At 34.1% G+C, this 13,837-nt stretch overlaps 1 protein-coding gene across 1 annotated transcript in view; it reads left to right on the forward strand.

Moving 5' to 3' along the window:
* FOXP2 (forkhead box P2) overlaps positions 1-13,837 on the forward strand; it is a 493,504-nt gene that overhangs the window by 332,026 nt on the left and 147,641 nt on the right. The gene's annotated exons all lie outside the window — the stretch shown is intronic.

Consider the following 13,837-nt stretch of genomic DNA (forward strand, 5'->3'; position numbering starts at 1 on the left):
AAACAGTACAAATATGGAATTTCTTTCTTAAAAGCAAATCATAGTCCAGCGGTATGGAGTAAAGCAAAGCAGGCTAAGACAATCCTTCTGTAGCTGTACTCAAGTGACAAATGCAGAAAACCTCCCATTTTGCCAGAAAAATGGAATTCGCCATGGAGTTATTGCTGTTGCTACTGTTATAAACATACATTCTGGAGTCTGTTATCTTTACTCACTATGTTTGTCCTGTGGAACTGATAGTATGAATGTTGTTTATAGTAACTTTTTCTTATATAATATAACCATTGTTTTATTTAGTCTTAACAGGAATATTTAGGGCATTTTCTCCAAGAAATAAAAATTTTCAGGGTGCATTTTTAAAATATTTGGAAGGTTTATGGAGATGCCTAAAACATCTTTCAAAATGTGTATCAGCTTTGTGGGAGGATAAGCAATACTTTTTTAAAATCCAAGTTACATACATGTCTAATAGGGCAAGCTTAGTTTTTTTTTCTTTTCAAAAAAGTAAACGTCTTTCTTGTTGCTTTAACAAAACTATCTTGAAAATTTTTATGGCCTAGCTGTCTGTTTTCCTTTGTAGGTGTACTCCCAGATGTTAGTAACTAAGTCTTACATGATGGCCTTCTGACAGAGAATTATAGGCTACTGATGAACACAATCCAGAAACCACTTATTACTTAAAAACTGGATTAATTTATGGTCCCTAGACAGATTTGAGATGAGAATATATTTTCTTGGGAACAAACCCACTTCGGGGGAGTGGGTGGAAAGAAGAGGGAATCGGGGATGAGGCATGCCTTTTACCAGAGGAAAATACAGATGTCTGCCATGATTGTATGTGAGTCACACTGGAACAGTCTGAGTTTAATATCCATCTTAATTTCTTCTCTTTTAAAAATAAATTTCACGTTCTTTTGTTTTAACTAATCAATAATTATGAAGTGAGGCATTTTACCTACCATCATATACTTTCCTAAGTAATAATAGTGATTTGAGCATTTCCATTGGGTTATCTGATTCTGTGAGAGTCTCTCCATACGATTATGTGACAGAAAATTTTACATAGAAGTCACAGAAGATATCCTCACTGTGGCTTCAAAGTGGGAGTTTTGCTTTCTTGTTGGTATAGCAAAGGAGATTTAGATGCTGCAGGATAAGCCAAAGGTAGTAGTTTATTGTTTTTAATATCTGAAAGAGACTATACATATTGTGCTAATTCTATCTTATGTGTCTCTTGACGTATTAGACCAAGTAGTTGCACCTTTATCTCCAAAGCTAAGTCAAGTAGGAGTTTCTTTATTGATGGTTACTAAGATATTTCTGGAAAGAATGTCTGGGCTTAAAGTTTTCTATTTTCTCTTTTTGTTGTATTGAAAGACAAAATTTGGCTATACTTTGTTTAACCCAAATACACGTAATTTTGTTGGCAAAACACACACACATACACACACACACACACACACACATATGGGAATAATTATGACTCTAAAGTGAGAAAATGTTGCTCATGTACCAAATGTTGTATAAATAAGATTTTGAGCCTAAGTCCTCAATTTTGTTTTTATTATAAAAGGGTGATTAAACATTTACAAACACCTTTTAATAATTTCAGTTGCTAAACCATTACTGTAGTTTATTATGTCACTTATCATTAGTGTTTTGTGATTCATATTAACCCAAATATATCTTAATTATACAGATCTAAAACTAGAATTGTATTATTCTTTTGAAATTTTAATAGGATATTAAACAAAAATGTTATAGAAATGAAAAGTTGGCTTTTAAGAATGAGAATTTAGGATAATGACCAAAGACTTATTTTTTCACCAAAATATACACCACAGTTAATGTCATGTGGTTCTACATTTTTAGTATTTTGTAGTACTTGATAAGCTTTGAAACTGGAAACATGCTGGGATTGCATAAAAAATCTAATAAAAACTGAATAGCGTTTTATACTATCTTACACATGTTGTCAATGGGGGATATTAAATAATACCTAGTTTTGAATCTGCAAATATAATTTAACATGAATTACATTATGTATTTTCCATGTGTGTTAAAAGAAAGGATAGAGTATTTTTTGCTAATTATAAATATTTAAAATAAAATTAGCACTTTAAAACTTTTATGATTCTATCACAGTCTAGTTTTTTTTTTAAGTACATTTTTATTGATTTCAGAGAAGAAGGAAGAGGGAGAAATAGAAACATCAGTCATGAAAGAGAATCATTGATTGGCTGCCTCCTGCATGTCCCATACAGGGGTCGAGCCTGTAACCTGGGCATGTGCCCTTACCTGGAATCAAACCTTGACCTCCTGGTTCATAGGTCAATGCTCAGCCGGGCTTTTTTTCTACTTAACTGTTTAATCAATATTTAATAATATAGTTGGTGTACATTATCTTTTAGATTTAAAGAAATAAGTGAAAATGGTTCAAAATCTGCACTTGTAAGGCAAGTTATTTGGTGTTAATAATAGATCATGCTGGTTAGAGGACAAAAAGAGATATGTGATTTTCATTTTAATATGTAATTTTTATGGATAACTATTTTATAAAGTTTGAAAGAAAAATAAAGATTTTAGAAAAATATTTTAATGGCTCAAGTCACAAGAATAATATTTGTTGCTTGTTATACTCAACTGAATTTCTTTTAAATGTTGAAAGTGGTAGCCAGATTTGAAGTGTGGCATGGGAGAGTCTGTTTCTAGCAGATGAGTATTTATCTACTATTACCTTTTCATTTACATTTTCTTGTCTTTCCGCTACAGATGGCATAGATATTAGCATATCTACTGTAAAATTGTAAGAAAAGTAACAGCTAATGAGCCCACCAATTGTAGTAGTGATTTCACTTCCATGTATAGATATCTGAAAATATGTATTTGAAACATGTTTACATATTAATTCATTGCATGAAACAACACTTAAGTAGGGCCAATCAGTTAATGTATTGATTAATGACATATTAGATGATTAATATAAAATACTTGTGATGCAGATTGGAGTTGATATTAAACTAAGCATTCCCACATTTTTTTTTTTGCACATTTTTACTATGTATCTCAGAAAATCAAACCCTAAAATGAATATGGCTTCTTATCTGAATTTACTTTACTTATCTATATCTATTTCTATTCTAGCACGTCCTAGATATGATATACCCATAGTGGTCCATAATGAGGAAGGTCATTTAAGAGTATATGTAATGCTTTCAATTTCATGTAACGAATTTCCTGATTGAAAAGAGTAAATCCACATTGTTTTATGCACACATGCACACTTCCATAATCTGTAATTAAAAAATTTTTGTAAAATACATTATCCATTTTCTAGCCTATGACAGATCTACTTAATTTAGTTTAGGTATGAAATTGGTCGCATTATTGTTCTTGTTACATTTACAGCCATGAGACAGACTTGTGGTTCTTCAACAGCTGTGCAGAGCAGAGACGTAAATTTAAGGTAAATGCCATTGCTTTGCTATCTTAGATGAATATTAATATATAGCATTGTAATCACTTCCATTGTTGTAGATAAATATCTAATATAAGGTTCTCTTTTTCAATAGGCAATTTAAATTAATTTTTAAAATAATTCTGTGTTAGTTTAAGAATGGAGTACTTAAAAGCAAAAGTGAATTAAACTTAGGAGTCTTATTCTGAGTCTGACACAAACTAGTAATATAGGTTTGAGGAAGTCACTCAACATCTTTAAAATATAGACATTGGGCTAACTGATGAATAAAATGGAATATTCTGTGATTAAAGATTTATTTCATTTTTTAATCCTCACCCAAGGATATGTATTTTATTGATTTTAGAGAGAAAGGAAAGGAGAAAAAGGAGAGAGAGAGAGAGAGAGAGAAAGGGATATGAGAAAGATGAGAAACATTGATTAGTTGCTTACTGCACATGCACAACCAGGGATCAAACCTACAACCTGGGTATGTGCCCTGATCAGAATCGAACTAGAGACCCTTTGGTTCCTGGGATAATGGTTCAACCAACTGAGCCACATTAGCCAGAGTTTATTTCATTTTTTAAAACTAAGTGATAGATATCTTAATTCCTCGAAAATAGCTGTACTTTGTTGGATATTAGTGTATGGGGTAAGGGTTATGTGTATGTACTTGTTTGTTTTTACTTATAAAGGACTTTAAAAACATACCATAGCAAAAAAAAATGCTTTGATATCAAAGTATTAAATCTTAGATGTCTGGAAACCATTGTGCAAGTATTAATTTATATAACATCTAAGAAAAGTTTTGTTTTGTTTAGTGCCTTGAAATAAATTTATAAATGGTTTTGAAGAAAAATCTAAGTTACACAAAAAATCATTTTACCTATGTATTTACTTTAAAAATCTATATTAAAATACATTGTCATTGAATACAGTTTAACAAATTTCTACCTTCCTCTAATTCTTCAGTGCAAAATATTAAAATTATCAGCAGCAGACAATCAATAAGTTCTGCAGCAAACTAATAAGCGTTTCTAAAACTTTCATTCTAGGGGAATAAAACCCAATAAAGAGCAAAATTTATAAACAATGAATTGAATGTATAAATAATAAAAACAAACATATCTTCGGAATATAGAATTGGGCATCGGTAAATATGTTTTAGGAAATTGTCAAAATGCATTTATATAGTCATAACGAATGAATTTAAATATTTCCTTTTCAACATTAAGTTCCGGTTTCTAGTATAGAAGATTTTACAAGAATGTGACAGAATAAAATCTTTCTTAAAAATATTATGATGTGGCCACCTGTGGCCAGCTGCTCAAGGCTGACACCTGTGGAGGGCGGTCTAGGTCACCCGGAACATCACTGCTAAGTGTGCTTGGGTGGAAAACATGCATATGATCTAGGCCAGTGTTTCCCAAGCTTTTGACATATGTGTACCCCTTCTATAATTTTCATAACTCTAAGTACCCCTGGTACTCATGAGAACGTAGAATTAGGCGCAGCTAAGCACAGTGCAGTGCATATCCCCACCAAACTCCAGTGCAATGCGTGCCCCCACCAAACTCTTCCCGTACCCTTGGGGGTACGTGTACCACACTCTGGGAAACACTGATCTAGGTGAAGAACATATGGTTGTTGTTTTTTTTATCTGAATCCCGCCTTTGCCCTTAATTAATTAATAGGATTTTGGGTAGGGTAACTTGATCTCTTGGAGCCTGTTTTCCCATCTCTGAAATGGGACTGAGGATACTTTGCAAGATTGTTGTGAAGATTAAAAGAATATAATAGGAAGTAAGCAGCATAAAACCCTTGTGGTTTTGAAGTAGTATTTTCTCTTATGATCATCCTCAGGAAGTTTATATTTAACCCAAAGTTATGATAAACATTCTATCATATGGTTCCTTTTATTTGGCCATAATTTTTATTATTTATTACTCACAATGTATAAGAAAGCAACAGTGAGTGTTTTAGGTACTATTATAGTATCTCCCCCTCCTATAGACACACTCACAACATGTATGCTATATACGAACCTATCATAAACTTTTATTTTAATGTTTGTTTGATTTTTCTACTAGACTGTGAGCTCTATGACAACAGGCATCATGCTGTCATATATATTTTAGTGCATATCACAATAACTGGTGAATAATAGAGCTCAATAAATAATAGTTTAAACAATGATTGTGCTGAGGGAAGACTGTGCTGAGAGGAGTAGGTAGGGGAAAAACCCTTTCATTTGTTCAGGGTAAGTTGATTGTTTATCATATGTAATAACCTCAGGGACTTGTGATTTAGTTGAGGAGATAGTAAGGCTTATATACAAATGTCAGGTCACAGCGGATGTATTATAGGGATGCAGAGGGCAGAAAGTGCTATAAGCATCAAAAAATAAAATATTCATCTGGCCCAAGTGATCAGGGAAGGCTTGTGGAGAGGGAGCATCTCTGTTGAGCTTAAAGAAAGGGAATTTGGAAGGCAGAACATTTTTAATGGAGATCTTTGAGAAGATGTCATCAGAGATGCAGAGATAGGACATTGTGAGGTCCAGTTGAACAGAACAAGTAAGTAATTTGTTTTGACCATCATAGAGATGTCATGCCAGAGGAATAATGAGGGTTGAAGGACTACATCAACAACTGTCTAGAGATTGACACGCCACACTAATGAGTTGGTACTTTATGGTTTAGATAGCAGGCGTTATTAAAGTTTTTTTTTTTTATAAGAGAGTGATAAAATCTAACTGGCATTTTATAAAGATCTACTTCACAATGTGGCATGGGAATGGAGATTTCTGGAAAAAAAAATAACATACAAAGAAGAGTTCAGTAGCATCCACAATTTTTGCATCATTGTTATATACAAAAAGGAGAATTAATAAATGTATTTTTGTTTCTCAGACTGCTCGGTTTCCAATAGTGTGCGTAAATGCATATTGCATATGTAATGCAAAGGGTTTCCATAAATTAACTATGGAAGAAAGCTGCTTTGCAGGAGGTCAAATTTCCTTTTTTTTTTTTTTTCTTCATATTCAAGCACTCGCTTCTTTGTGTAATCCATTAGGATTTTAAGTATATATTTCCTTAATTTCTCTACCTTAACTAAGGAGAGCAGGAAAAAAGCAAGACACATTCATATTGGTAAGGGAGCTCTCCATAGGATTTAAGACTTAGACTGTGAATTTTGTCTTAAGATGTTGGGAGGTGTACAAGCTAAATTGAATGGCAAAGTGAAGAACAGTGTCAGTATGTGATTAAAGAAAAAAAGTGAAATTACTTTGAAATTCACTTACATTTAAGGTTCATTGTGTGATCTCTGTGGATTCTATTCATGCCTTCCTATCATCCTGAACTACATTTTACCTGATTATCTTAACATTTCTTTGCTAACTTCACCTTTTCTACTGCATTTTTCTTCCTTTATCATTCAGTCATATATATATATATATATATATATATATATATATATATATATATATATATATAAAATCTTGCCCATTTTACCTAAACACTTCATTCCCATATTAAAAGGAGAGTAACTTTAAATGCCTTTAATTACTTAATTCTATCTTGGACCTAAAAGATATTCTAGCATATTATTTTACTAACAAAATAGCAAAACTGAGCTACTTCTTCGAATACAGTGTCCAATATTTGATTTTTATCTTGCCCCAAGATCACTCTCCTTAATGCTATTTTAAGTTTTAGTATGAAGACAACTCTACTCTCAAATATCTCAATACTTAGCAGGATTTGAAGAATTTCATTTAGTGCTAGAAATCTCTTGTTACTCATGGCATTTATAGGTGGCTCTGTTAAAGTTACCATCAGAATGTATCCATCACGTCTTAGAATCCTTTTGTCAGACTTCCTAGAACACCTATTACAAAATGGATGTTCAAACTGAAAGTGGCAAGGATGACTGTATTAAAAGGCCAGTTTTTTTTGTGTGTTTTTTTGTGTGTGTGTGTCTTGTTTTTAAGCTGTCTGAGATGATTGTGATTATTTTAATAATGCTCAATTTGAAAGCATGGCATTTGAAATGATCAAACAAAAGTGTAATGCATTGTTCTTTTAAAAATAATTTATTCATCTACCTTAATTTGAAAATAATATAAGCTTATTAAATGACTCAAACATTATTTTAAGTTAAATTATAGTTGGACACTAAGTTATTTTCCCAAAGGCACTTAATAAATATTAATTCATGACTATCGTATGGTAGAAGTTTTTAAAGATGAAAATTAATTTCTTCCTCTGATTAGATGAGGAAGAAACCACTCGTGAGAACTAATTGTAGTAGACTCTTGACATTCACAAGGTATGCATCCTGAGATCTTCATGAACCCTCAAATTTAGGAAATGCCCAGTTAAATAAAATGGAGAGGTCCTTATTCTGAATCAAGCTGCCATTGTAACACAGTTAACAACTTCCCAACTTTTCATACCATTTTCTTCATGATCAATGTTACCTTTCAAAATGAAACAGTTGTTTTTATATCTACCTACATAGGAGAGACTAGGTAGAGAACAGAAAAAGCACATTAGCGATAGAACAGTGCCGAGGAGTGGATGGGTTAGTTTATATGTGTGGGGAGCCAGTAATTTAAAGGCTAGATGGGCCTCCCAGCATACTTGATTCCATTTCACGGCTTGCCAAATTACAGAGGTGTAATGTCTTGGCATTTTGGGGTCATTCAAAAAAAAAAAAATCAGACCACCGCTCTACTTTTGTGAATTTCAAAGGCCTACACTCCTAGATCTTACAATATAATATCTATGAGGAAAATCCAAAATGACCCAACAGGTTTCCCCTATCTTTCTTGATGATGTTTTACATGAAAAATTGAGAGAAGTAGTCAATATTATTACTAATATTTGTCTCCTTCTTGCTTGTCAATCTACAATGACATCATTAGATTACCTGGAGTACTCCTTAAAAGTTGCCTGCCATGGTCTTCAAGGGGATGGGGAAGGCAGTATGAAGGGACCTCACAGAAATTCCGTAATTTATTTTAACTGTCTTTGATTATTGACTGGTTGTTCCAAACATTTTGAGCTTGGTATTGCATCCCCCAAATTACAGAGCTGCGGTTGAGATTTAACACACAGTCGATACTTTTTGAATCACATCCAGCTTGACTAAAAGTATTTGGTGTGTGAGTGTTGTTTTATAAGTTTTTGTTGTTCAATCATGCCAATAGTTATAGTTTTATCAGTATAGAACCTATAGTATCTAGTAGTTGATATCATACAAAAGAGACAGAAAATTCCCTTGCATCATATATGAATTCTTATACTTCCAATGCTAACATTTGCATTGCTTTAAAACTGTGACCTTAATATCTTCTACTGCCAGTGCTACTGAACTTCTCAAATGGCAGACCAAGGAATACTGAACATTAAGATGTGTTGACATGAGGAAAATCTATTGTCCCTCTGAAAAACTATAGTAAATACTTCAATAGATTATGTTTGTAAAAACAAAAAGAGAACATCAAGAATACAATCATTCTCTTTATATTTCACCTTCTTCCCATAGAGAGAAGCATGTGATAGACATTTAAAACATTTAATTACTGGTTAACTAAAGAATAAAGTTTTATTTTTACAAAAAACTTGGGTATTATTTAAAATTTTCTCTTTATTCTGGGAGAATTTCTTTCCCCTAATAACCATCACCATTTTTCTACACACTGTCTTAAAAGTTCACTTAGACCAATAGTCTTTAAGTCTACGATATTACTTGAAAATTTTTTTTAAATGGAGAATCTTGAGTCCACCCTAGATCATTGAGTTAAAATTACCAAGGATAAGACCTTAAAAAATCAAAATACTTTAAACTCTCCAGGCGATTTTAATGGCCTACCAAGTATTATGTAGGAAACTTGAACTTCTCTTATACAATAGGAAGTTGTTCCCTGTAATAAAAAGTACTAAGTGTAAATTCTCTTGTTAATATATTGTGTAATTTTCTCTCTCTGAGACTCCATTTTCCAACCAACACAATGAAAAAAATTTCACTAGTGACACCTTAGGTTCCTTCTAGATCCAATAGTCTTTAAATCTCACCCCTGAATTTTGTTTTGTTTGTTGTTTATTTGTTTTTTGTTTTGCTTTGTTTTTTATATGGCTTTAAATCTGAGTTAGCCCTTTGAGAAGGTTTCTTGAGTCCTCTCTCTCTCTCTCTCTCTCTTTCTCTCTCCCCCTTCTTTCCAGGATCATTTGCAACAATATTGTCAGTATTTTATTTTTACTATCATTAGTTCTTATATAAAATTATTATAATGAACTCACTCTATGTACACCTTTGATTTAAAAAATAATAAAATCTGCTTTCTGCCAAAACCAGTTTGGCTCAGTGGATTGAAAGGTCCCGGGTTCAATTGCGGTCAAGGGCATGTACCTGGGTTGCGGGCACATCCCCAGTAGGGGGTGTGCAAGAGGCAGCTTATCAATGATTCTCTCTCATCGATGTTTCTAACTCTCTATCCCTCTCCCTTCCTCGCTGTAAAATATTAATTACAAATATTAAAAAATATCTGCTTTCTAAAGAACTACTTGTATGTCCATTATGCCCAATTGGCCTCTCTTTAAATATTAAAAACTTTAATAAAAAACTCATTGTCTTCCAAGATTTCTGCTGTGATGGCCCTGGATGCTGATCTCATTGTCTGCCACCCAAGTTTTACACTTTATATGAGCAGCAGTGTCACACTTCTCTTCAAACTTCGCTTCATGTCCCATGCAGCTGACCTCGCCCTTCTCTTTTCTCAATAGTCCCCTCTCTGCCTTCCCATCTAGAAAACTTCTGTGCAGCTTTTAAATTTCCACTGTCAACTTTCTGTGAATTTCTTCCTCTGTATTGTTTCTATGACATACATACTTCTGTTCTTGAATTCACCACAGTCACTAGTAATCATAATTACTATAGTCTTCCTGTGTATGATTCACCTTCACCCAGTTGGTTTTGCATAAATGTGTGGAGTCCATAGACCATTTCTACTCCACAATTCTACCAAGTTCTTCTTCTTCCTTAGGCTCCAGATGTGTTTCCTTAGTCACCTCCTGGTTCATGTCAATCCAGATCAGCTTCCTTCATACTGAAATTATTTATTTTTCCCATTCTTAATCAATGTTTTCATCAAATTTTCCTAGTCCTATTCTATAGCCTCCAGCTGCAGACCCTCCTAATGTTATGTTTATCTGCCCTAATGTGAAAATTGTCCTATTCCTTCACCTCTTAGCACAGCCATCATACACCAGATATATTATAACCGTGATTTAATCTTGACTGCTTTCTAAGCATTCTGTTTATTCATTCATTTACATGATTTTATAGATTGTTACTTTTATGCCAGGCACTTTGGAGGGCACTATAAACCATAAGAACATTGATACCTACTTGCCTTGTTATTATTCCTCCATTTATTTAAAAGTTCATTCCCAACCTTATCTTTTATCTAGTTTCCAAATTCCTTTGCATACCTCAAGGCCCTACTTCCTGGGGTCTTTTCTAACCTTTCAAAGATAAATAATCCCTCACTTATGTATAGTTCCAGAATCTATGCCATACCTTTATTTTCCTACATGTATTAGTTAAAAAGATATATTATACTGTGTTTTGTTTTAATTTTTGATTACTTCTCTAGCTCATTCTCAAATTAAACTGATAAACTCTTGGAAGTCAGAAATTACATTTTATTTCTAATACAGTGTTTGACTTAGCACATATTAGATGCTAAATAAATCTTTGCAAAATGGAATTAAATTATGCAAATTAAATTTCTCCTTTGTCAGAATACATCTAGAGTATCACTTCTCTTCAACCTGATAAAACAAAAGTAAAATTATGGTACTTACCAGTTTTCTGTGTTGTATAGAAAGTAACTTAAAATCAGCCATTAATATCATTAGAAGACATGATTTAAATTGTATTATCCACACCCCCTCACATTACTAATGTATCTTGTCTTTGCTTGTTAGGCAATCTGTTTATGAATACTACTTCAACTGATTCCTTTTCTTGGATAAGAAATATATAATATACTTATTTAATAATAACAATCATTTATTATGTTATCTTTACCTGAGTATTATCTTTCTTGAATCTATCTCCTAGTCTATTAATTTTATATACAAATAAATATTTTGCTTAAAATAACCCTTCACCTCCTATTTAGTCTGATACTTTTGAAAAACTAATCCTCACTGGAGGATATTTTCCCCATTGATGTGGGAGTTGGAGAGAGAAGATCATGGGGGGGGGGAAGAGAGAGAGAGAGGGAGAGAGAGAGAGAGAGAGAGAGAGAAACACGAAAGAGAGAGAGAGAAAGAGAGAGAGAGAGAGAGAGAGAGAGAGAGAGAGAGAGAGAGAGAGAGAGAGAAACATCAATGGGAGAGAGCACCCCGATGAGGGTGAGATGAGGGTGAGGAAACTGCAATCCAGGAATCAACCCTTGACCAGAATCAAAGTTTATTGGGCTGATGTTCTGACCAATGACCAAACTGGCCAGTGCTAACTTTTACTAGGGAACTGGAAGTAAGAAGTTTGCTTAATAAAATGATATTGGAAATGTACAGGATTTCTCAATATTATTAAAGAACTATCCTTTCTACTCGATGCATAATTTTTTCTAATCTTTATTGTTGAGAGTATTACAGAAGTCCTCTTCTCTTCTCTATATGGCCCCCCTCACCCAGTTCTGACCCCATCCCATGCCTTCATCACCCTCCTTTCTGTGTCTATAGGTAAAATCTTTGGTTAACCTCTTCTCTCCAACCTTAGCCCTTCCCTCTGATATTCATCAGTCTATTCCATGCTCCATGCCTCTCATTCTGTTTTATTCACCAGTTTATTTTGTTCATTGGATTACCTGTTCATTTATTTTGATTTTTAGATTAAATTGTTTATAGATATGTATTTGTTGCCTCCTCCTCCTCCTCCTCCTCCTCCTCCTCCTCCTCCTCCTCCTCTTCCTCCTCCTCCTCCTTCTTCTGCTTCTGCTTCTGCTTCTGCTTCTGCTTCTGCTTCTTCTTCTTCGTGTACTCATCAACATTTCATCTAATACTAGTTAGGTGGTAATGAAAGCCTTTAGTGTTTTCTTATTTGTGAAGCTTTTTATCTGCCACTCAATTCTAAATGATAGCTTTTCTAGAGTAATCTTGGTTGTAGGTCCTTTCTATTCATCACTTTGAATATTTCTTGCCATTCCCCTCTGGCCTGCAAAGTTTCAGTTGAGAAATCAGCTGACAGTCATATGGGCACTCACCTTTTGGTAACTAACTGCTTTTCCCATGCTACGTTTAAGGCTCTCTCTCCATCTTTAACCTTTAGCATTTTAATTATGATGTGACATGATGTGGGCCTCTTTGGGTTCCTCTTTTTTGGGACTCTGTGTTTCCTAGACTTGTAAGTCTATTTCTTTCACCAGGTAGGGGAAGTTTTCTGTCATTATTTCTTCAAACAGATTTTCAATTTATTGCTCTCTCCCTCTCCTCCCTCTGGCACCCCCATAATGTGAATGTTGATATGCTTAAAGTTGTCCCAGAGGCTCCTTTCATTTTCTTCATATTTTTGGATTATTTTTTATTTTTACTCTTCTGATTGGTTGTTTTTTTGCTTCTTATATTCCAAATAATTGATTTGATTCTCAGAATCCTCTAGTCTACTATTGAATCCCTGTTAATTGTGCTTTATTTCAGTTAGCTTAATTTCGGACTGGTCTTTTCCATGTCATTGATATTTTCACTAAGCTCCTTAAAAGTCTAAGTCCGTTGAAGCTCTCATGAAGATCCCTGAGTAACCTTATAACCATGGTTTTGAACTCTGTATCCAGTAGTTTGCTTGTTTCCATTTCTCTCCTTTGTGACATGATTCTTTGTCTCCACATTTTGGCTGCTTCTCCATGTTTGTTTCTATGTACAATAATAGGTTGAGCTGCACTGTCTCCTGGAATGGGTAGAGTGACCTTGTATAATAGGTGTTCTGTAGGGCCCAGTGGCTCAACCTCCCTAGTCACCTGAGCTGGGCACTCTAGGTGCACCCTTGTGTAGGCTGTGTGCACAGTCTTGTAGTTGAGCCTTGATTACTGTTGGCATCTCTGGCATCTTGATTACAGCCTGTAGTTACAGGGACTTCTCTTCCCAGGCCAATTGGCTGTGAGGACCAGTTGTGACTGCAATGGGTGTGCTGCTGTACAGAAGGCTGGGCTTAGCTATTAAACGAGGCAGACTGGTGCTGGTGCCAGGTCTTGGGCTTTTTATTGATAGGTTTGGGTCATGCTGTCACCAGCTGCAGCTTGTTTGAGAGATTTTAGAAAAGTCTGAAGCCTGAGCCAGGACGGGCCATTCATATGGAAAAGCT

The sequence above is a fragment of the Pipistrellus kuhlii genome, unplaced genomic scaffold (assembly GCF_014108245.1).
Source record: "Pipistrellus kuhlii isolate mPipKuh1 unplaced genomic scaffold, mPipKuh1.p scaffold_m20_p_10, whole genome shotgun sequence".
NCBI classification, from domain to species: domain Eukaryota; kingdom Metazoa; phylum Chordata; class Mammalia; order Chiroptera; family Vespertilionidae; genus Pipistrellus; species Pipistrellus kuhlii.